Here is a 26,146-nt window from a genome sequence, read left to right as displayed (position 1 = left end):
TTGGACTGTAAAGGGCCTACATATAGTTCTTACACAGGGGTCCTCTTTTGTCTGCGTCTGTCAGTGTTCAATACTATATTCTACCAATAGAAATGTAAAGTGTTACAGGACACATAGAAAAACATAAATTGCATAAAAAGCAGGGATATATAAATCAAAGATGTAGGCTTTTGGAGGGACTTTCAGGGGATTTATTGATTGGACATGTTTTATGTGCTGTATTTTATGCCATAGCCTACCTAAGCATTATCACTTAGGGATGCAAATCACTCGCAATTTTTTGACAATCCCTAAAATAAGAGATTTTTTTTCTAGTCTTTCCATTAAAAAAATAGACCCATGCATTTTTTTAAGTCAGTTGTTAATAAATGAGGCCATTATGTTTGCAATTATCATTATTTGACAGGTTACGTAAATGCTGGTAATGAGTTCATATCAGTATATTGAGCTCTAGGCATGTATCACTTTTAATTTGTATCATTTTTATGACTATCAAATGTGTCTGTAAAAAAAAATAACTGTCTATGACTTTTAGATAGATTGTCCAGGACAAAAAACAGAGATTCTGGCAATCCTGCCGCTATTGCTTATCTTGTGCATTAATGGTCTTATTTCCAACAGGATAACACACCATGTCACCAATGTACACTACAATGGGTTTAGCCTACAATGACAAGTAGAGTTATTTGATCTCTTTTGACATGTTGTAGAATGATTGGCATATTGTGGAATTAGATATTCACAGAATTAATGTACAGCCAACATATTTGAATTAATCGTGAGATGTTTTCATGTCAATATTAACCTACAATATATAAGTGTAGAATTCCCGCAGCTTGATCAGTCCATATGTGAATGCGAAAAACCTACACTATTACGGAATGGAAAGAATCTGTCAGTATTTCTGCCACATTATGTAAGAAGAATAATTGGGGTTCTTATCCTCACCTTTTTCTTACATGCAGGTGCCTGAGTGAGATGATTCGAGGACTAATAGGACTAGTTCCACACTATACTAACTATAGGGACACCCAGTTATGGTTGTCTTTTGAGGTATCATACATAGGTGGTCATTTATCTTTAAGACAGTCAATTCTATTGCCTGTGGTTATATATACTGATTTTATTCCATTTTTTGTATGAACATTGATCTGACCTTGCATGATGCATGTATACACATTGTGCCATCTAGGCTATTATAGACCCAGATGTGTTGTTATATGTGTTTTTAAATGTTTTTATCAAGAAACCACTGGAGCCATAGGCGGAGGAGGACATGACTGGGGGATGGGTGGACCTTTACTCCTGCAGCTTTTTTGGTATAGTGGTGTAGATTTTAAGCATGAGGGATGTTGCTTTCAGAGTAAGAAGCACAGTATGTCTGTGCCTGGTGGGTTACTGTGAGGAGGGTGGGGCTTATATAGAGCAGGAAATCTGTGTCTCTCCCTCTTTCTTGCACAGGATGAACAGGAGGAAGCATGCCTGCAGTGTCAGGGAGTATAATACTGGGGTTATCACCTCACATGACAGATGATAGGAGCACATTCACCTCAGACATCATGTACTGGTATAGTATCAGCTCCTACATTATGTATGGGACCAATATTACCTCAGCGATTCATGTAGCTGCCATGTCCCTCATGTGCATGCTACATTTTCTTCACAGTCTGTGAGACAACTTCCATGTGGCCTCCCTGCAGACATGTTTGATATACTACTCTGCATTCACCTCAGACATTGTGTAGTGTGTACTAGTGTAGTATCAGCACCTACATCATATCTGGGATCAAGATTACCTCAGCGATTCATGTAGCTGCCATGTCCCTCATGTGCATGCTACATTTTCCTCACAGTCTGTGAGACAACTTCCATGTGACCTCCCTGCAGACATGTTTGATATACTACTCTGCATTCACCTCAGACATTGTGTATTGTGTACTAGTGTAGTATCAGCACCTACATCATATCTGGGATCAAGATTACCTCAGCGATTCATGTAGCTGCCATGTTCCCTCACTTATTGCAGAGGCAGCTTTTGTGTGTCCTCCCTGCAGACATTTCTGATATACCACATTACTGCTGTACTGTACAGAGTCTTCATGAGTTCTGGGTTTATGTATGATAGGACAGAGCAGGGACGCATGCAGTGTCTGCCATTACTATGGTGGAGCTGGGCAGCTACAGTACATGTGTTAGAGACACTGGTGAGAGGAGCAGTCGGGGGATGGTATATGTATGATGATGAGAGGCTGCACTTCATGTCAGTGCACTGTATACTGACCCTGCTGTGTGCTGATTATCCCCCCTTCCCAGTTATGGAGTCTGATGATCTGTATGTGACCTCATCTCTGTTACACACTGTGAGGCTGGGTGTGCAGATCCAGTGTAACCATGTTACTCACTATATGTGGTATATGTGTAAAGGCTCTATTCCTGTGCTGTATACTTAACCTGTACCACAGGTCTGTATACATGATATCACTCCTCACTCTGCTATACACGGATCATGCTGGGTATAGACATCCTGTGTCTCCACGTCATTTTCCTGGCTGTACATATAACCTGGACATGACTTCCAGCTTAGGCCTCTTTCACACTTCAGTTTTTTGCATCAGTTCAAATCCGCCAAAAAGTCAGACAAGCGAATCCGTTGTCACCTGAGTGTCTGGAGGATCCGCCACAGAAAAAAACGTTGCAAGCTCCGTTTTGAAATCTTTGAAGATGGTGACGGACAGCAACTTTTGGCGGATCCTCAAAAAAAACGGATGCAACGGACGGCAATCCGTCACAATCCGCCATTAATGGAAGTCAATGGGGAAAAAAACGGATCCTCAAAAGAAAATTGAGGATCCGTTTTTTTCAAAACCTGGCAGATTGTGACTGATTGTAAAAAACTGAAGTGTGAAAGAGGCCTTAGTGCTTAATTTCTGTAGCTATTGCTGCCTTTAGGCCTCCCCCTCGTATGTGGCATGATCAGAGTGTACCTACCAAGAGCTTATTTTATATTACCTAAGATGGTGGATAGCACAGGCCTGAATGGATTATGTTTTATCATGTGTATAATAAATAATCGGTGAGTAACCCGGCACATTTGAGTTTGCACTAATAACTCAGCACATGGCGGGCAGTGAGTGGGCACTCCTAGTGTGAGGCTGCACATTGCTCTGGAGGACACCTCATGGGCCCAGTTTCCAGCCCTGTCTCTCGTCTATTGTAATTGTATGTAGTATAGTGACTGGGATACAGAACTTGCAGTTTTCTGCTCACACACCTATGGCTGCAGGCAGCTTACATTAGACCTACATATTTCTTACCGTTTACAGTATGTGCAGCTGGTGATTAGAGTCTGTAACTGCTGTAGAGGAGCAGGCGGCTTCTCATTTATGGTTACAGCATATAATACAGCAATGCCCATCTCTGTCTATGTCTGGACCTTACGATGGGGTATTTTCCATTATTAACCTGTTGTATACCATGGTTGTAAACCTGCATGGTTTTCACCCTCACTTATCTCACATTTTGTGCAGTTGGAGGGGTCCTTGAAGTTGGTTAAATATGGTCTGGGGGATCCATTGGGATATGGTTTCCTCCTTTTGGAATTCAATATGGTTCTGGATCTGGTGAAAGGTGGAGGGGAGTTTCGGCAAGGGTTTGTCGGATCCCCAGGAAATTCAAGTGAACATTGGAACCCTTGTGGTTATGGTGCTCCCGAGCTGGTGGGGTAACGGCTGGGAGTAATTGTTGGTACATTTTATGTTCACTTTATGTTTGGTAATCACTAGATTTTTGGGAGCTTCAAGGACTCCTACCAACGTGTTAATATTAATTATGTTTGATGTTTTATGGTATGTTTGTTTTAATAAAGGTGTGAATAATAATTATATTAAAAAAAAGGGATCAGTGTATACCCACCAAGTGCTTATTTTATATTACTTAAGATGGCGGATAGCACAGGCCTGAGTGGAGCCTGGTGGTTGGGGGGGTCCTTGAAGTCGATTAGAAATTGGTCTGGGGGATCCATTGGGATATGGATTCCTCTTTTTGGAAGTGAACATGGTTCTGGACCTGGTGAAAGCTGGAGGGGAGTTTAGGCAAGAGTTTGTCAGATCCCCAGGAAATTCAAGTGAACATTGGAACCCTTGTGGCTATGGTGCTCCCGATCTAGTGGGGTAACGGCTGGGAGTAATTGTTGGTACATTTTATGTTTGGTAATCACCAGATTTGGGAACTTCAAGGACTCCCCCCAGCGTGTTAATGTTATTTATGCTTTGATGTTTATTTTATGTTTATTTTAATAAGAACATAAATTTAAAATGTAAAAAAAAACACACAAAAAAAGTTATTTGTTTTCCTTTTAGTGGGTCCTTGGAAGTTATTTTTAAATTGGTCAGTAGGGGTAACCATATTAAGTATGGACCTCTGGGGTGGGGTTCTTGGAGTTTACGCTGAATCAGCGAAAAGGAATTGGAAGTTTAAATTCTGCATCTGGCTTTTGGTTACGGCTCTGGACGGGTAACGCTGGACGGGGTGTTACCCGGGAGCTTTTGGTGGTTGGACTTCCCGGAACGGGATGTTTGGTGCCCTCGAGCTGGTGGTTTACGGCTGAAGGTAACGTGGATTTTTAAGTTCTTGTGTTTTTGCCAAATATTTAGCCAGAATTTTTGGGGCTCCAAGAACCCTCCCCTCATGTAGTATAAGATTGTGTATTTAATACTTATTGTAAATGTTTGTTATTTGTTAATAAAGTGGCCGCTGACCCCCCCTGGGTATGGAAGGGTAACCATTTCAGGTATGGCACCCTGGTTTTGAGGGGTAATCATCTCAGGTATGGCCCCCTGGTGTGGAGGGTAACCATCTCGTGTATGGCCCCCTGGTGTGGAGGGGGTAACCATCTCGGGTATGGCCCCCTGGTATGGAGGGGTGACCATCACGGTATGGCCCCCTGGTCTCCAGAAGCATTTATATTTTGTAGGACCCTGTTAGGGTAAAGTCCCTGGGGTCATGGCAATCATATTTTGCATGCCTACAGAAGAAATTGGCTCCTCTGAGCCAGGAACAGCGGCTGGAGGGGAGAAGAGAACAAGGTTGTCGTCTGGACAATGCAGTTATCTAGTGCATGAAATTGAAGAGCAATGTGCCTAATCTGTGTGCCCTTGAGTCAGTGGGAGTGACTAAGGGTAAAGTAATCAAGTACATTAACATGAAGGGCAATATGCCTATTCCCGATGCCCTTGAGCTGGTGGGAGCGGGCAGTATGCCTATACCCAATGCCTTTGACCCAGTTGGAGAGGTCAACAGTAAATGTTATCAAGCGCATGAAAAACAACAATGGCGTGGCAGTTTTATTAATAATGTCTTTGTAGACTTTTTCTGCTTTAGGTTTATTTAAATTACTACTTCCTGATATTCTGAACATTATTTTATGGTCGATTATAATGTTGTTCTATTGTGTATAGTTTTTAATTACTCCCTATTTATAATATCTTTCTAATGATATGTTCATCACTCTTCGGGTAGTAATAGTAAGTGGGTTTAAGAAATTTTACTGCACAGCTACTGTAAATAATGGTGGTTTCTAGAACTAAAATCTGTGATTTGGTGAATTATTAGAGCTGGCTACAATACGTGCGGTGTAATAGTTTTTTGAGGCATGACACATGTCATTATACAGGTATTCAGATTGTGGCTACGACCTTAATTATGGTTTACTTTCCACATTCCCCATTATGGGATCCTCATTGCAGGATGTTTAGCAACTGCTATTTTGCTGTAGTTACCGTATTATCGATCATAACTTGGTAGCATGGCATTGATAAAATTAATCTGTCGGAGCTCTGGAATTTTAATTTTATTACTTGTGTGCACAGACTTTCCGTAGCATGTAGAAATGGTTGATGGCTTTGTTAGGCATGGTTGATGGGGGTCGAGTCCATTTAAGATGTCAAATGGCCTCTCTGGTGGCAGTTTAGGAGTCAGGTGGAAGTTGCAGGCAAGTTAAGGTGGACTCATTTTAACTAATAGAGGATGTAAAACCTCATGGTGGTGAACAGGCTTGGCTTTGGTGGCGGGCACATCAGGGGCGGGCACAGTGGTTAAGCACAGGAGTGAGGATAATAGGGTCATTGGTGCCCTGAAAGTTTACTGGCTCTGCTTGAATGGCAAGCCAGTGCGTGCCGCCCCTTTATGGCTGTCTGGCCTGGTTCTGTATGTCAGACAGCTGGGGATATCACAGTACTTGTGAATCCCAATGTACTAGCACTTCACCTGACTCCTACTGTGATTGTTTTAATCCTGTGATTTAAATAAAGCTGTGGCCATTTTGACAACCAAAATAATGTGTTGTGTATTTATTCTAGTGCCTAGGTTTACTATAGTTATGGTGGTTTTAAGATGGAGTGGGGGTCCGTCCCATATCCATAAGTCATGTCATATGTTTTCTTGCTGTCAATAATATCGTGTTTTCCACTTTACTATGCATCAGGTGTGCGCATTTTATATGCATTGATCTTTCCTCTCCCCCTATTTTATTTCTGCAACACTGTCTATCTATCTATCTATCTATCTCAACACTGTCTATCTATCTATCTATCTCAACACTGTCTATCTAACTATCTATCTATCTACACACATGGTCAAAATTGTTGGTACCCTTCGTTTAATGACAGAAAAACGCACAATGGTCACAGAAATAACTTGAATCTGACAAAAGTAATAAGAAATAAAAAATCAATGAAAATGAACAAATGAAAGTCAGACATTGCTTTTCAGCCATGCTTCCACAGAATTTAAAAAAAAATAAAACTCATGAAATAGACCTGGACAGAAATGATGGTACCATTAACTTAATATTTTGCTGCACAACCTTTTGAGGCAATCACTGCAAACAAACGATTCCTGTAACTGTCAATGAGACTTCTGCACCTCTCGACAGGTATTTTGGCCCACTCCTCAAGAGCAAATTGCTCCAGTTGTCTCGTGTTTGAAGGTTGCCTTATCCAGACGGCATGTTTCACCTCTTTCCACAGATGCTCAATAGGATTTACGTCAGGGCTCATAGAAGGCCACTTCAGAATAGTACAATGTTTTCCTCTTAGCCATTCTTGGGTGTTTTTAGCAGTGTTTTTTGGGTCATTATCCTGTTGCAAGACCCATGACCTGCGATTGAGACCAAGTTTTCTGACACTGGGCAGCACATTACTCTCTAGAATCCCTTGATAGCCTTGAAATTTCATTTTACCCTGCACAGATTCTAGACATCCTGTACCAGATGCAGAAAAGCAGCCCCAGAACATAACAGAACTTCCTCCATGTTTCACAGTAGGGACAGTGTTCTTTTCTTGATATGCTTCATTTTTCCATCTGTGAACATAGAGCTGATGTGCCTTGCCAAAAAGTTCCATTTTTGTCTCATTTGTCCATAGGACATTCTCCCTGAAGCTTTACGGCTTGTCAACATGTTGTTTGGAAAATTCCAGTCTGGCTTTTTATGATTTTTTTTCAACAACGGTGTGCTCCTTGTTCGACTTCCATGAAGTCCACTTTGGGTCATACAATGACGGATGGTGTGATCTGACACTGATGTTCCTTGAGCTTGAAGTTCACCTTTAATCTGTTTAGAAGTTTTTCTGGGCTCTTACATTACCAGTCGTCTTATCCGTCTCTTTGATTTGTCATCAATTTTCCTTCTGTGGCCACATCCAGGGAGGTTGGCTACGGTCCCTTGGAGCATACACTTCTGAATAATATGTGCATCTGTAGTCACAGGAACATCAAGCTGCTTGGAGATGGTCTTATAACTTTTGCCTGTAACATGTTTGTCTATAATTTTCTTTCTAATCTCCTGAGACAACTCTTTCATTCACTTCATCTGGTCCATATTGAGTGTGATACACACCATGTCACCAAACAACACAGTGTGTATCTGTAGCCCTCTCTACAGGCCCACTCACTGATTCCAAGATTGTAGAAACCTGTGATGCTAATTAGTGGACACACCTTGATTTAACATGTCCGTTTTGTCACATTATTCTCAAAGGTACCATCATTTTTGTCCAGGCATATTTCATGAGATTTATTTTTTTAAATTCTGTGGAAGCATGGTTGAAAAGCAATGTCTGACTTTCATTTGTTCATTTTCATAGATTTTTTTATTTATTATAACTTTCGTGAGATTCAAGTTATTTCTGTCATCATTGTAGGTACCAACAATTTTGACCATGTATGTATATACCTATCTATCTATCTATCTATCTATTTTCTATCTATCTATCTATCTATCTACATATCTATCTATTCATCTAGAAACAAATTGAGCAGAAAGCAGCACCTGATCAATAGCAGCAGTTGGGTGCAAGGCTTCACAGGTACTTACCAGTCCTTATATTAGAAAAATCAAAGAAACAGCAAGCCATCATTTTTGTGCAAAAAAACTATTTTAATAGGTCATTTGTGCGTGACATTTTGGCTCTGTGTGTGAGCCTTTCTCAAGCAGTATACAAGTGCACATTCTGGATATTTATAGTATGCCATGAAGTGAATACAATTTGCATCAATTATTATCAAACAATACAATTTCGTATCTGTTAGGCTAGTTTCACACTAGCGTTTTTTTGTGCTGCGCCTCGTGCACATAACAAACGCATGCAAAAAACGCATCATGTGTTTTGCATGCATTTGCTGTTTTTTTGCGCATGCAATTTAACCAGTTTGTCATCATGTTAACTGAAAAAACGCATGCGATTTTAAACGCATGTGTGCTCATGTCCTAGCGCACGCGTGCGTTCCCATAGACTGTAATGCTGTTTTTTTGTGCATTCCGTGCGTTAACGTGTGCATGCGTTTTTTTGAGACAGGTCGGATGGACCAAAAATACAACAGGTTGCGTCCAGGGCACCTAGGCGCATACTACAAAAAACTAACGCGCACAAAAACGCATACGAACGTGTGCATGCGCTAGACCATGCACACCCATGTTAAATATAGGGGAGCAATGCGCATGCGCACGATAGCGCACAAGGTGCAGCGCTAAAAAACGCATGTGTGAAACCAGCCTTAGTCCATATCTCTATATATAAAAATGAATGTGTATGTGTGTATCACCAACCAATCATGAAGCATCTTTCATTTCACCAGAGCTGTTCAAAAGAAGCTGAGCTGTGATTGGTTGCTATGAGCAACAGTTTTCCTTGCAAACAATCACTATGCATCTCTCATTTCACCAGAGCAGGTTAAAGGTAGCTGAGCTGTGATTGGTTGCTATAACCAACAGTTTTCCCACTTGACAACACCTCAGCAGACACTGACATGGTGGGAGAAATATAGCATCCCTGGGAACATAAACTCCCAGCCATTGTCTGCCCCCCTGAAAGGAGCAGAGATCACATGACAGAAATGAATCCCCCCTCCCGTGATCCCCAGGGATCCCAAGTATGGAAGTTAGGACCGTTCCACTCAGCGCTCTTGTTCTGACTTCAGGCTGACAGAATGATGTGGGATATTAGGGGTAGTTGTCCGGTGGCTCTGGCTGATGGGATGATGTGGGATATTAGTGGTAGGTGTCTGGTGGCTCTGGCTGATGGAATGATGTGGGATATTAGTGGTAGGTGTCCGGTGGCTCTGGCTGATGGGATGATGTGGGATATTAGGGGTAGTAGTCCAGTGGCTCTGGCTGATGGGATGATGTGGGATATTAGGGGTAGTAGTCCAGTGGCTCTGTCTGATGGGATGATGTGGGATATTAGGGGTAGTAGTCCGGTAGCTCTGGCTGATGGGATGATGTGGGATATTATAGTGAATGTAGCTATTCGGAATGGGCGGGGCTCTACACAGCTTTATATATATAGATATAATCATTATAATTTGTTTTAACTAACCGTAGTTAGTTACTATGCCCGGGCAGCACCGGGCACTTCAGCTAGTTTATATATAAGTGCAGAAAGAATTTATTTACAATGCTATAAAGTGAAATGCAAAAGTGCCTATATTGCAATATAATATAAAGATTCATGAACAAGTCAATTGATCGTAATCTGAACAGCTGTGAAGGATTATAATGCCATATGACTCACCCCATTCCAAATAACGCTGTTACCAGCGTCGTATGAAATCAATTGCTCATGTCAGGAAGAAACCACATTCCCATCTGTGCCATTCTCGGCATCTAAAGAGATCAACTGCGCACGTCAGAAAGCAAATGAAAAACGAAATCTCGCACGTGCGCAATTGCGCTCCAATGATTGCAGCGCCATCTTTATTATTAGAGATCCTACTCGCGCATGTGCAATCGCGTCTTTTAATTGCAGACATGTATTTCTGCTGTTATGTTCTGCGATTGCTGATGCGCGAGTGTGATCTCTAATAATAAAGATGGCGCTGCAATCATTGGAGCGCAAACTTTCTTTTTGAACCTGATGATACATTTGCTTTCTGACGTGCGCAGTTGATCTCTTTAAATGCCGAGAATGGCACAGATGGGAATGTGGTTTCTTCCTGACATGAGCAATTGATTTCATAGGACGCTGGTAACAGCGTTATTTGGAATGGGGTGAGTCATGTGGCATTATAATCCTTCACATCTGTTCAGATTACAATCAATTGACTTGTTTATGAGTCTTTATATTATATTGCACTATAGGCACTTTTGTATTTCACTTTATAGTGTTGCAAATAAAACCTTTCTGCACTTTATATATAAATATCAAATAACAGATATGAAATTGTGTTATTTTGACACTAATTGATGCAAATTGTATTCACTTCACTGCATACTTTTTAGGGTATGTGCACACATTGCGGATTTGGCACTGCGGATTCACAGCAGTTTTCCATGCGGCTGTACAGTACCATGTAAACCTATGGAAGACAAAAACCGCAGTGCAAATGCTGTGGAAAATTCAGTGCAGATTTGCTGCGGTTTATTTTCCGCAGCATGTCAATTCTTTGTGCGGAATCTGCAGCGTTTTTACACCTATTCCATTATAGGAATCCTCAGGTGTAAAAACGCAGGCAAAATCTACAGCAAATCCTCAGGAAACCTGCACTAAATCCGCAGGTAATTTTACCTGCAGATTCTGCACGGAGAAATCCGCACACGAATCCGCAACGTGTGCACATACCCTAAATATCCTGAATGTGCACTTGTATACTGCCTGCTTGAGAAAGGCTCACACACAGAGCCAAAACGTCGCGCATGAATGGGCTATTAAAATAGCTTTTTTTTGCACTAAAATGATGGTGTGCTGCTACTTTGATTTTTCTATCTATCTATTTTTTTTTTTTTTACCCAAAATGATCACTATTTACAATAGTATCAAAAAATCATCTGCATAAGTTAATGTGTTATAATATGAGCAATTCACTGTTTCTCAAAGTACCTAAAATTCTAAAGTGGGACTTTTCACTGCATGAGGCATAACACTGTCCTAGGCATACAGATGCTCAACAGAGCTGCCTCCAAGCTAAATAATATTACCAATGTTCTTGCTCAGTGCATGCTCAGTCAATAAGTTATTAATGGCATTTTCTGGTAAAAGGCAAGAAGTATTTTCCCTGTGGAATTTGCTTGAATGGAAGCTGTTCAGAATGGTTAGAAGCTATACCTTTGACACAAAAGCTATTAAATGGAGGGATTCTGAATCCTGATTTACAGGCTGTATAATTTAAAAACCTGTATGAGATGTTGGGTGGTGTTAACCGCTAAAATAGCATTTCATGTTGAAGTGAGAGAACTGAAAATGAGCAAGGAGCAAAGTATAATGATACAGTGTATATAACCTCAACAGGTGACTGAAGGGGTGCAAGAGTAATTAGAGTGATCAGCGCTGGTATTTAATTACCTATGGATATTGCCCGCATTCATTAAGACTGGCCGAAGATTAGAATCTAGTGCTTATTTTCTTATCTGCGTGATTTCATTGACACAAAGGAAAGCCCAGTCAGGAGGAGTATCATAAGATAGGCTGATGATTTTATGCTCAGTAATATCTCCTAGGGTTTGGTGTATGATATGGACCAAATCCTACACAAAGGCAAAGGATTATAGATAATTTTGAATGTTTATGAAAATCAGTTCATGAAGTCAGGACCCACTTGCATCTGCTGACCATGGCCGTTAAACAATTGTCAATCTGCTGTAAACTTACAGCAAAAAAAAAAGACTATAAGGCTATGTGCACACGTTGCGGAATTCCCACGATAACTTCCATTCCGCTGGAAAATCACTTTTTAAATTCCCGCCATTTTCCAGCGGAAAATCTAGCGATTTGCAAGCATAGTTAGCTTGCAGAGTGCTAGCGTTTTCCAAGCGATCTATAGCATCGCTTGGAGAACTGATTGACAGGTTGGTCACACTCGTCAAACATAGTGTTTGACGAGTGTGACCAACTTTTTACTATTGAGGCTGCCTATGCAGCATCAGTATTAACAAGATCTAATGTTTAAAATAATAAAAAAAATAAAAAAATCGGGTTATATTCACCTTCCGGTGTCCCGTGCAACCTTCCCGGGCCTCAGCGATGCTCCCGTTCCCAGTAATACCTTGCGAGACCTTTGATGACGTTGCGGTCTCGCGATGCTGTAGCGATCTCGTGAGGAATAGGGACCGCTACAGTATCGCGAGACTGCGACGTCATCAAAGGTCTCGCAAGGCATTACTGGGAACGGGAGCATCGCTGAGGCCCGGGAAGGTTGCGCGGGAAGCTGGAAGTTGAATATAACCCGATTTTTTATTTTTTTTATATAAATGATTACAAACAAAAAACACTGAAAGAAAGGAAAAGAAAGACAAGCTACTGAGGTCCATCATCCTATAATGGATAAAATGAAAGCGGTCTCAATGGAGCACTTTCCACACCAGTGGGGAGGACGGTGGAGGACGGTAGATGACAAGCCCAAGGCAGCACCAGCCGCAGACCCTCGTTGAGGGACAGTAACTGTAAAGCAATGAACCGCTGTCAGGAGGGCACCAAGGACAAGAGGGGAATCTGTTTGCTGTCTTTATTCCACAACGCGTTTCAACAGCAGGACGCTGTCTTCCTCCTGACCGCGGTTCATTGCTCTACATCATCCTATAATGACACAGAAGTAGCTAAAACTCCGCATGCAAAAGTGACCAGTATAAACAGTGTAGGGGTTTATGGCTGTATTTTCTGTACAGGTGCTATCCGACAAAACATCAAATCACACTCAGATCAATATTATTCTATGGGGCCATACACATGTCTGATTCTTTTCCTCAGATCGAGCTGACCTAAGCAAAAGATCGCAGCATGTTGGAGTTTGATCCAATATTCAGATCACACTCGGCCATGCAAAATCAGTGAGTGCATGGACATCATCAGACTGCACGTGATTGATATCTGAATGCAGACTGATTTCCACAGACTGACACAATGGAAAAGATGGAGACTTTTTTTCTACATCTTCTCGTCATTCAAGAGAATCGGTTCACAATGTGATCATAGTCTAATCAAGTTCTGATTAAAGTTTGATTACAGTGTGATTTACATAATTAACACAATTCTCTCAGATGAGAGAAAATACTGTTGTGTGAACTTAGCCTTACGCTAATGGCAAAGCACAAGTTACCCCTTGTAAAATAATGCTTATCCTGTAAAATACTCAGGACTAGTTACCAGATAAAAATATAGTGGTTTATTTGGATTCTTCCATCAAAGAAAGGTTATTACAGAAAAACAGGTGAATAAAAATAGGTGAAAGAGAGATTGTCCATTAGATCATGCTCTGAGATCCCACATGGCAAAAGCAACATGTATTCTTCTTCTCTCCGGGATCTTGAATAGCAAATAGCTGCTGTGTCTCAGTTCGGCTTCTCACATAGCCGTCAAGTAATATACCAGCTGTTATGTCATGTCATGGCCCAACACAGGCGACATCTTCGTGTCTGTCTCTCATGATGGTGAGGGAAGAAGACAGCGACCTCTACAGTTAGCCATGAATTATATACGTCTCTTGAAGCACGTGATCTCGGTATATATGGAGTTTGACATTTACCTCAAGGCTAAACTTAAATATGTAGTGAGCTGACATTTACCACTTGCTAAAATAGCACATGCAATGGAAGGCAATGTCCCGTACAGAACATATAAGAATACAACTCCATATATATAAATCCATAACTAATAATATTTAACAATTCCCCCTTTTGAGGGAGACAGACATTAATTGGAACCCTCAAATATAACAAGATCTTTTTTCTTCTTTTCTTCTTCTTTGACAAAATAATTTAATATCAATAACAATAATAATAATATCAGATTACCGTTATAAGTACTCAATGACATAATTGATGTGAATTCATGTTATGGTAAGCCGTGAACAATATTCATATAAAATATGTATAATTATACTTCCCTAAGTCTAAATTGAAGCATCTCAGGTTCAGTCATCATCTGGTGTCATCTGGTCTTCATTTTGATGTCTTCTGTCTTCTTCTTGGTTCTTTTAAAAACACAGTTTTTCTGTAGCATATAGATGTTGTAGAAATCGTGTTGTATATAAAATCAAAGTCCATAAATTCGAATGTTGATAAGAAAACAAAGTCTATAGATGAAATGCAGCTTTAATATCTGTGCAGTGTCACCTTTAAAAACCTGGGCTTACATTGGCTCGCCTTGGATATTCTGGAATCCTCCATCAGCACTGGTCTTTGAACAGGTGTGACGTCTTTGGTCAGCAAAGCAAGGGTTAAAATGACTCTTCCTTGCTAAACGTAGCACCATAACCAGTCCTTGTCCTAATGCACAGGACATATGTCAGGGTTAATTACCTTCATTGTTCACCAGCTTTCATCGAAGCTTTTCAGGTGATTGAAAACCTCTGGAACTTGATAAGAAAGTGATAACACAGTTCATCTCAGCATCATAGGATCATTGTCCTCTCGTTGTCAGGTTAGACACTTTAATCGTGACCGTCAGTGGTGGATACTGCACTTGTGACTGTCAGTGGTGAATACTGCATTTGTAATTAACACAGTATATTACTCAGTAATCATAGCTTTGTTACCTTCTGGGACTTCTGGATCGCGGCATTCTTCTTCTTGCAACTGATAAGAATCAATGAAGTTTAGAAATGTGAAAAGTCTTTATTAACATAATTTCAGTATCTTGCTTGAAGTCTTCATTCCCTATCCTATACCAAATCTGGTAATTTTCCTATCCTATAATATCACAGCGTACCATAGCAATCAGTAATATCCATATAATTATTATCAGAATTTGTACCATATATGGATTTCAATATTTGAAATAATAAACCAATAATAAGTGATAATACATTATTATCCATTTTTTTCATGTGATAGAACATTTTTATGTCATAGGTGTAATTACCTTTTTCAACCCATAGGTGTCACTGTGTTTTATGTAACCAGTGTTTTCATCTTTATTAATAAGGAATATATTTATTATACTAATAATATGTAGGAATGTATAGCCATGAACCAAAATAAGAATATATGAGTGAGCGAATGAATGAATAAAAGAATTGTTGCATATAACTCAGAAGTGAAACATTTTCCTTAGTAATAGAACCATATAATTGCTATGTTTAATGAAGCAATATTCTCAGTAGACATTACCCCACTAAATATTGGTGAAAGAATTAAAAATAATGAAAAATAAGAATAAAAATAAGAATAAGACCTTTATGTTGATGCAGAGTAGTTATGTCTTCAGTAACATATACCCTTAATATTTCCATGATCTGGATTATTTCATAATTGTCATAAACTTGTGTTACCAAAATATTCAAATTATGCAACTTTGCATGTAATTCCTCTTAGTGTAAAGAAATGACTCTTTATAATACTTGTTATTATACCCAATACTTATACCATTGTACCTTATTAATATTTTTTCCTATTAAAATGTGTGAAGAAGAGGTATTAATCAAATGTGATGATGTAGTCAGGATCAAAAACATATTTTCCCCCTTAATACCAAAAAATATTGTTCTATGAAATAATTCATTTATCAAAACCAAAATTAAAAATAATTAATGTATAAATTATGTGAATTTATACTTGCTTATACCATTTATTTGTCTGAAGATGTGTAACCATCAAAATTAATTTGAATATCATAAAATTATCCTTTGGAAAAATTAATTTAAATGTAGATTTTCTTCATAAACCATTTTGATGTGCGATTGCACTTATCCACAATTAACTAAATCAAGAAATAATAATTACTATAGAAATATAGAAATATATGTTGTATAGATAATATTTCATTATGTATCTTAATATTCTAATAATATAACTGATCTGCATATTTCTCCTAAAGATAAAAGCTTTTGGGTTTTTTGTTTTTTTTCCTCTTATAGAATCCTGAGGCCTCTTACAAACGTATCACATCACTCGCTCAGCAGCTGCTCATACACTCAGTCACTGTCACTCAGACTGTGTCACATATTTAAGTTTAAACCAAATACCTCACATACAAAGGTGTGATGAATACACGTATTTTAACCCAAATTATCCTAATTATCAATGCATTGTAAACTATTTCAATTTAGTCTTAATATTTCTTTGAATATTCCTCCACATGACATAAATATATGTTGTATAGCTATACTTGACATTTAGGCCTGGAAAAAAAAATTCCATTGGTTTGCAAAAGTTGAGACCCCCTTAAAAATTCTTTCCCTAAGGAACAGGGACATAGTATACTGGTATACTTGTATTATTAGAACAAGGTTCAAATTCCCCTGCTGTGGTTGTCATTCATGCTTAGCAGGAAAAGCACACACACAGAACATATTTTAAAATGCAATTAGTTATTTTCTTTTAAGTGTTAAATATATGAAATCATGCAATTATTGCAACTTCCTGTGTAAATAAAGGCATAAATCCTTGGAAGAGAATTTTTCCCGATTAAGTCCTGCTTTGAAATGAAAATTCTAAGGAAACATAAAAGATAAGGTTAATATCATATTCATAATTCTAAATATTATTACTGATGTAGATTTTAATTTTCATTAAAAAATACAGTTCTACTATTTCTACTTCTGCAAACACTCTATATATACTGTATGAATATGTATATACAAACTATAGAACTACAGGATTATACTCTATAAAATAATTACATATAACTCACTAATTGTATAACACTTTTACACAATATATATAATTACTTTTTCTAGCCAATTCCTAAACTCATACTTATTTCTCTGCAAAAAATATCCTGAAAGGTTCTTGCCATTTTAAAGCTGATAGATTCTTGGAGCAGAGTATTCAGTTTACAGGCCATGATGTCACTCACCACCTGTTTCTGTCTGTCAAATTCGGCCATCTTGGTTACAGAAAGAAGATCAAAACTCATCATTTTTCTTAATTCAATTTGTGTCTTTTCGGTGTTCTTTTGCATCATTCCATATGGCTTATAACAAACATGTGATTTTCTTTTTCTTTGTTCTTCATAGATTTGATTTTGGGGAAAACTCATTTTAGAAGGCTTTGCTAATACAGGCTTCTGATAAGATTTTACTCTGCCTGTCTTTACAAAATTAGCACAATTTACTTTCCTTTCACGATTCTCGTGTTTTCTGGCAAAATCAAGGGATTGCGCACATTCAAACAAAGAATCATTTTGTGACGCAATAACACGAGATGCAGGATTTAGAAACCAAAATTTGCTTACAAAACTCCTTATGAGGGACGGTGTTTTGACATTCTCACTCAGCATTCTATACAAACGTTCATATATGGACATGAACGTAAAAATACATTCCTTCCGACCAATCCTTAATTTTTGAAGAATATCAATATCTGGATGATTTTCATTTGATGAACAAAAAATGAGAATTTTTAATCTGTCCTTATCAGTTAAATTCTCATGTATTTCACCAGATAACTTTAAAGACAATCTCCTAGCAAAATTTACAGGGATCCACATTTTGAACAACTGATTCTTCTCCTCGTTAGATAAATCAAATTTATCAACACAACTTTCAAAAACCTCAGAGTTTCTACAAACATGGATTGTATTGTCATATGCAGGTATTATTTTGCATATCTCTAGCAAAGTTTTTCTTACTTTCCTTCGGATTTCGGCCTGTGAGTCGTCTATTTTTAGTGGTCCGTCATTCCCTTGTACGTCCTCTACGTCAGTTCTGAAGTCTCCTCCTACTTCTCCATCTTGTTCCACGTCTGCAAGGTCACCTTCAATAGCTGCTACAGACACTTGATTACAGTCAATCTCCCTAACTTTACAGCCAATCTCGAGAACATCACAACAATCATTTTTGGATTTCTCTGACACAGATCTATGAAATATATCTACCATCTGTAGAATATTTTTTAATCTCTCTCTTTCTCTATTGAAAAACTTAGAATCTAACCTTTGATTCTCGAGTTCACACTCGGCATATAAACGTAACCATAAAACTTCTGAATTAGAATTGTCTACAGACTTAAATTTCAATTTATTCTGCTTAGCAAGACAATTAATGACATCCATTTTATCTTACCTTGAAATGTCTCAGCTTGTTCCTTTGATGGACAACGCTGGGCTCTTGTCTTCACACGTCTTGGCTTCAGCACGTCTGGCACTTTGGCACTTGTAGTACTTCTCAATCTATCTGGCAATTCTTACTTCTAGGTTCTGTCTGATTCTTGTAAGTAGTAGATTTCCTGATAACTTGCACATATGACGTTAGCAAAGTCCAATCCCCCTTATGGGCAAGTGGAGGGAAATCCACAAAAAAGTACAAAAATGCAGATCTGGCTGGCTCTCCAATGTAAAATAATGCTTATCCTGTAAAATACTCAGGACTAGTTACCAGATAAAAATATAGTGGTTTACTTGGATTCTTCCATCAAAGAAAGGTTATTACAGAAAAACAGGTGAATAAAAATAGGTGAAAGAGAGATTGTCCATTAGATCATGCTCTGAGATCCCACATGGCAAAAGCAACATGTATTCTTCTTCTCTCCGGGATCTTGAATAGCAAATAGCTGCTGTGTCTCAGTTCGGCTTCTCACATAGCCGTCAAGTAATATACCAGCTGTTATGTCATGTCATGGCCCAACACAGGCGACATCTTCGTGTCTGTCTCTCATGATGGTGAGGGAAGAAGACAGTGACCTCTACAGTTAGCCATGAATTATATACGTCTCTTGAAGCACGTGATCTTGGTATATATGGAGTTTGACATTTACCTCAAGGCTAAACTTAAATATGTAGTGAGCTGACATCTACCACTTGCTAAAATAGCACATGCAATGGAAGGCAATGTCCCGTACAGAACATATAAGAATACAACTCCATATATATAAATCCATAACTAATAATATTTAACACCCCTATATAAAAATATCCATAATTGGAGACATTACAATGCATTGTTATACATATGCAGTAATACATTCAATAATACATTGCTTCATACATTATCATTAGTGATGGGGGATCGTGCATCTTGGTGCTTGAGAAAGTATCTGAGTACTCAGGTGCCATGCTCGATTTCATGCCATTTTGGCAACTGGCATTACTGTCATTGGCTGGTCGCATCATGTCATTGTGTATATATAAGACCCGGTGATGAGATGCTCAACACACTGTACCTGCAAACCGAGTACGGAGAGTGGCTGCAGAAGGGAAAGTGAGCATTATAGGCTTTGCAGAACAAACCTAAAACCAACAGTAATTATGAGTAGAGATGAGTTGAAACCCAACTTTCGCAAAAGTCGGGTCGAACAAAATCAGCCGACTATAGGGAAAACACACTATGATGGCCACAAAGTGAACTCACCATAAAGAAGCGAACCACAAAATAATATAAAAAATAATTTTATTAACAAAATCATATACATTAAAAGGGCCACATACCCATATTTGAAAAAATAACCCAGAAAGGGGACTGCAGCATTATTTTACTGGTATAATACATAGGTAAAAAAGTCTATTGACACTGTGAGGGTACGGTCCATATCATTTCATCAAACATCAGTATATAAATAAATCCTCTAATACCAAAATTGGTTATGATTATGACCGATATTATCCTTATTACAATAGTAGGCCACCCTCAGAAAGTCAACACACCTGTTTCCATATATAGACTCATATAACACATAACTAAATCCATGATGGCAGAAAAAGAGGCATAATTAATCAATGCTAGATAAATCCACAGCATTAACCCCCATACTCCGCTATATAATATATTAGTGGAGCAACACACACATTAATGACAACCGCCAATTAGGAATTTTAAATAGATAGAGACATATGGATACCTATAATGTGCTAAGTATGATCCAGCCGCTGTCCCCTGCGCCCCGGCGCGCGTTTCGCCCTACTGCTTCTTCCGGGGGCGTGGCTTACGGGCATAAGTAAAGGGTTTAAATGTGTATTGAAATCCAATTAAAAAGCCCCATCCCCATCATGTGACCCGGAGGGGAGTATCTCACGTCACATTACTGACATACCATTGCCATGGTTACACACTACACGGAAAAGGAATACCGCGTCTTCATTAAAGGCAGGACATTATCGGCGCGTGCGCCCATCATATACCTCCTGAGTTAAAGAGTGCTTCCCTCACTTCGCCCCGGTAAACAGCGTCATGAATAATGCGCTATCACCATCTATGGCGACGAGGGAAGTACCAGGGGCACAGACGGGAACACGCATGCGCGCTGCCTGCCATTAAGGATTCAAACCCTCTATAATACGCCAAATAAAAAGTGCTAATAAGTGAACTAAGTAACCCATATATTACCCACAAATATAACTAGATATAGCGCATCTAGATAATAAAGTGACTTTGTGCAATAAAGTGTGCTATGCATATTACTGAATACTGAATAGACAATGTTACCTACACAATACCGGACACCAATATAATAATATATATAAAAATATATATATAGCTATAAACTTCAAGTGAAAAATCATTTCAATAAACATATAGTGAAATAAAGTGAATTCAGATACTGTTAAGTAATCCATATATAATAGAATATTTTTTCTTCTTTTTTATTTTTCTTATTTTCTCTTATGAAGGCTTGATTGAAGATATATTAATCCACCAGGCAATGGGAAAATTCCACAACCTCCGAGTCCAAGATGAGACAAACGTAAGGGACCAAACACCCGAAAACTGACTAAATGGAGACACTAAATAAAAAACAATATACATAAATAAAACAAAAATATCACAAAAATATAAATAATAACAATAATAAATATAAACCCAACCCATAAAAAATACCTCTCTCAATATGCACTCCTACAAAAAAGCAGAAAAACCCAATGTTTCATTTAAACCATTGGGACTTAAAGTCCCCAACCGAAAGATCCACCTACTCTCCACCTGGGCCAAAATTCTAGCTAAATCCCCCCCTCTAAATCCTAGAGAGACCTGGTCAATGGCTTTGATCACTAAACCCCTGGCACTAGAGTCATGAAACATTTTAAAATGTCTCGGTAGAGATTTTAAAGACGTAAGATCTTCATTATTTTTAGCTTTTTCTATATCTCGGACATGCTCTCGAGTTCTTATCTTTAATTCCCTAGTGGTCAAACCGATGTATACTTTTCCACATGGGCATTTAGCATGGTAAATCACACCTTGAGAATTGCAGCTAAGATGTTTTCGTATCTCGTATTGTCGTGATCCATCCAGAGCAACTGTTACCACCCACCTTTCGTGTCTACCTCTTTCCTCATAGACTGTAAGCTTGCGAGCAGGGCCCTCACTCCTCTTGGTATTTGTTATAATCTACTGTATGTGATTATTGTTATGCTGTAATGTCTATTGTCTGTACAAATCCCCTCTGAAATGTAAAGTGCTGCGGAATATGTCGGCGCTATAAAAATAAAATTTATTATTATTATCCATCAAAATTAGAAAAGGTAGTAGATTTAATATGATTCAAGCACCCTTTACAAAGACCACACGGGAAAAATACGGGCGTTCCAAGGCCAGACCCCTTTTTTATCGGTTCAAAATGGCTATGAACCAGCATATCCTTTAAATTTGATGTTCTTCTGGCTACAAAAGAAGGTTGACTCGGTAAGACTTGATTCAAAGTTGGATCAACTAGCAAAATTTTCCAATGCTTACATACAATGTTTTTCAATTCATTCCATTTATTACTATATGTAGAGATGAAACGGACCTGATCCTGATTATTTGATTTCTTAGGGCGAGACGGGCCATATAACAATTTATCCCGAGGGGCTTTTTGAGCTCTATGATAGCCCCTCTTTATCATCTTTTTGCTGTAACCCCTTTCCAAAAATCTCCTTGAAAGATCTACAGCTTGCTCTTCAAAGTTTTCCTTAGTTGAACAAATCCTTTTCGCCCGTAAGAACTGCCCAACGGGAATACCTCGAATGGTGGAAATTGGATGGAAGGAGTCAGCTGATAATAGAGAATTCTTAGCTGTTGCTTTACGGAACATATCGGTGTTCAAAAAACCATCTCCTTTAATGGCCATTTTAATATCCAGGAAATCCATTTCCCTACCATATTTAAATGTAAGTTTTATATTTAAATTGTTCTCATTAAGATGTCTCATTAGATTATGAAGATCTTGTACAGATCCATCCCAAAAGAAGAGAATATCATCGATATACCTCATCCAGTTATGGACATGGTCCATTTCCTGGATGAGGTCATCATGAAAGACACTTCTTTCCCAGGCACCCAGAAACAGGTTTGCATACGATGGGGCACAAGAAGCCCCCATCGCAGTACCTTGTAACTGGAGAAAAACTTTATTATTGAAAGTGAAAACATTATGCGTCAACACAAATTCCAAAAGAATCAAGATCAATTCAACTAGGGAACCATCCAAAGTGCTGGAACTCAAAAAGAGTTGAACCGCCTTCAAGCCATCATGATGTTGAATAGAAGTATACAGGGACTCCACGTTAGCAGTCACAATAAGTGTATGTTCATCAAAATGCAACTGATCTAATCTCTGAAGTGCTGACGTGGTGTCCCTAATATACGAAGGTAAGTCTTTGACCAAAGGTTTCAAGAAATAATCTATTATGTCTCCTATTAATTCACAGGGACCGTCATTACCTGAAACGATTGGACGACCAGGTGGATCCAATGGATTTTTGTGAATCTTTGGAATCAGGTAAAAAGTGGGGAGCCTCGGATGATGATTTTTAATGCGATCCAATAATTTTTTTGAAATCAATCCTTGTGAAAAAGCCTTGTCCAGAATGTCCACTAAAAGGGTTTGAAAACATGATAAAGGATTAAACTGTAATTTGCGATAACATTTGTCATCATTCAGCAATTTATTTGCTTGTCTCTCGTATTGATGAATAGGCCAAATTACAAGGTTTCCACCTTTATCTGCCGATTTAAAAACGACGTCATTCCACGATTTTAACTCTTCAAGAGCTATCCTTTCATCTTTTGAGATATTAGAAGAACCACCTCGTTGACGAGATAGATTCTCTATATCATGTGAAACTAATTTGGTGAATATATCAATGGCCGGACAAAGACCGAGAGATGGAAAGGTTTTACATTTAATAAACATATTTTTAGGGACCATACTTACCCCTGATGTCGTACTATTTTCTTCCTCCAACGAAATTAGAGCCTCCAATGCTTCTTCCTCAGCTCATGTTGTAGTTGAAGTCCCTTTATCTCTTACTGCATGAAGTTTTTTAAGGATCATCGATAAAAGATGTTCATCTATTCTCAAGGAAGCTGATCCTTAAAAAACTTCATGCAGTAAGAGATAAAGGGACTTCAACTACAACACGAGCTGAGGAAGAAGCATTGGAGGCTCTAATTTCGTTGGAGGAAGAAAATAGTACGACATCAGGGGTAAGTATGGTCCCTAAAAATATGTTGATTAAATGTAAAACCTTTCCATCTCTCGGTCTTTGTCCGGCCATTGATATATTCACCAAATTAGTTTCACATGATATAGAGAATCTATCTTGTCAACGAGGTGGTTCTTCTAATATCTCAAAAGATGAAAGGATAGCTCTTGAAGAGTTAAAATCGTGGAATGACGTCGTTTTTAAATCGGCGGATAAAGGTGGAAACCTTGTAATTTGGCCTATTCATCAATACGAGAGACAAGCAAATAAATTGCTGAATGATGACAAATGTTATCGCAAATTACAGTTTAATCCTTTATCATGTTTTCAAACCCTTTTAGTGGACATTCTGGACAAGGCTTTTTCACAAGGATTGATTTAAAAAAAATTATTGGATCGCATTAAAAATCATCATCCGAGGCTCCCCACTTTTTACCTGATTCCAAAGATTCACAAAAATCCATTGGATCCACCTGGTCGTCCAATCGTTTCAGGTAATGACGGTCCCTGTGAATTAATAGGAGACATAATAGATTATTTCTTGAAACCTTTGGTCAAAGACTTACCTTCGTATATTAGGGACACCACATCAGCAATTCAGAGATTAGATCAGTTGCATTTTGATGAACATACACTTATTGTGACTGCTGACGTGGAGTCCCTGTATACTTCTATTCAACATCATGATGGCTTGAAGGCGGTTCGACTCTTTTTGAGTTCCAGCACTTTGGATGGTTCCCTAGTTGAATTGATCTTGATTCTTTTGGAATTTGTGTTGACGCATAATGTTTTCACTTTCAATAATAAAGTTTTTCTCCAGTTACAAGGTACTGCGATGGGGGCTTCTTGTGCCCCATCGTATGCAAACCTGTTTCTGGGTGCCTGGGAAAGAAGTGTCTTTCATGATGACCTCATCCAGGAATTGGACCATGTCCATAACTGGATGAGGTATATCGATGATATTCTCTTCTTTTGGGATGGATCTGTACAAGATCTTCATAATCTAATGAGACATCTTAATGAGAACAATTTAAATATAAAACTTATATTTAAATATGGTAGGGAAATGGATTTCCTGGATATTAAAATGGCCATTAAAGGAGATGGTTTTTTGAACACCGATATGTTCCGTAAAGCAACAGCTACGAATGCTCTATTATCAGCTGACTCCTTCCATCCAATTTCCACCATTCGAGGTATTCCCGTTGGGCAGTTCTTACGGGCGAAAAGGATTTGTTCAACTAAGGAAAACTTTGAAGAGCAAGCTGTAGATCTTTCAAGGAGATTTTTGGAAAGGGGTTACAGCAAAAAGATGATAAAGAGGGGCTATCATAGAGCTCAAAAAGCCCCTCGGGATAAATTGTTATATGGCCCGTCTCGCCCTAAGAAATCAAATAATCAGGATCAGGTCCGTTTCATCTCTACATATAGTAATAAATGGAATGAATTGAAAGACATTGTATGTAAGCATTGGAAAATTTTGCTAGTTGATCCAACTTTGAATCAAGTCTTACCGAGTCAACCTTCTTTTGTAGCCAGAAGAACATCAAATTTAAAGGATATGCTGGTTCATAGCCATTTTGAACCGATAAAAAAGGGGTCTGGCCTTGGAACGCCCGTATTTTTCCCGTGTGGTCTTTGTAAAGGGTGCTTGAATCATATTAAATCTACTACCTTTTCTAATTTTGATGGATCACGACAATACGAGATACGAAAACATCTTAGCTGCAATTCTCAAGGTGTGATTTACCATGCTAAATGCCCATGTGGAAAAGTATACATCGGTTTGACCACTAGGGAATTAAAGGTAAGAACTCGAGAGCATGTCCGAGAAATAGAAAAAGCTAAAAATAATGAGGATCTTACGTCTTTAAAATCTCTACCGAGACATTTTAAAATGTTTCATGACTCTAGTGCCAGGGGTTTAGTGATCAAAGCCATTGACCAGGTCTCTCTAGGATTTAGGGGGGGGGATTTAGCTAGAATTTTGGCCCAGGTGGAGAGTAGGTGGATCTTTCGGTTGGGGACTTTAAGTCCCAATGGTTTAAATGAAACATTGGGTTTTTCTGCTTTTTTGTAGGAGTGCATATTGAGAGAGGTATTTTTTATGGGTTGGGTTTATATTTATTATTGTTATTATTTATATTTTTGTGATATTTTTGTTTTATTTATGTATATTGTTTTTTATTTAGTGTCTCCATTTAGTCAGTTTTCAGGTGTTTGGTCCCTTACGTTTGTCTCATCTTGGACTCGGAGGTTGTGGAATTTTCCCATTGCCTGGTGGATTAATATATCTTCAATCAAGCCTTCATAAGAGAAAA

This window comes from Dendrobates tinctorius, unplaced genomic scaffold (assembly GCF_039654945.1).
Source record: "Dendrobates tinctorius isolate UK_male_01 unplaced genomic scaffold, ASM3965494v1 ptg000042l, whole genome shotgun sequence".
NCBI classification, from domain to species: domain Eukaryota; kingdom Metazoa; phylum Chordata; class Amphibia; order Anura; family Dendrobatidae; genus Dendrobates; species Dendrobates tinctorius.
Note: the sequence above shows the minus strand (reverse complement) of the source record.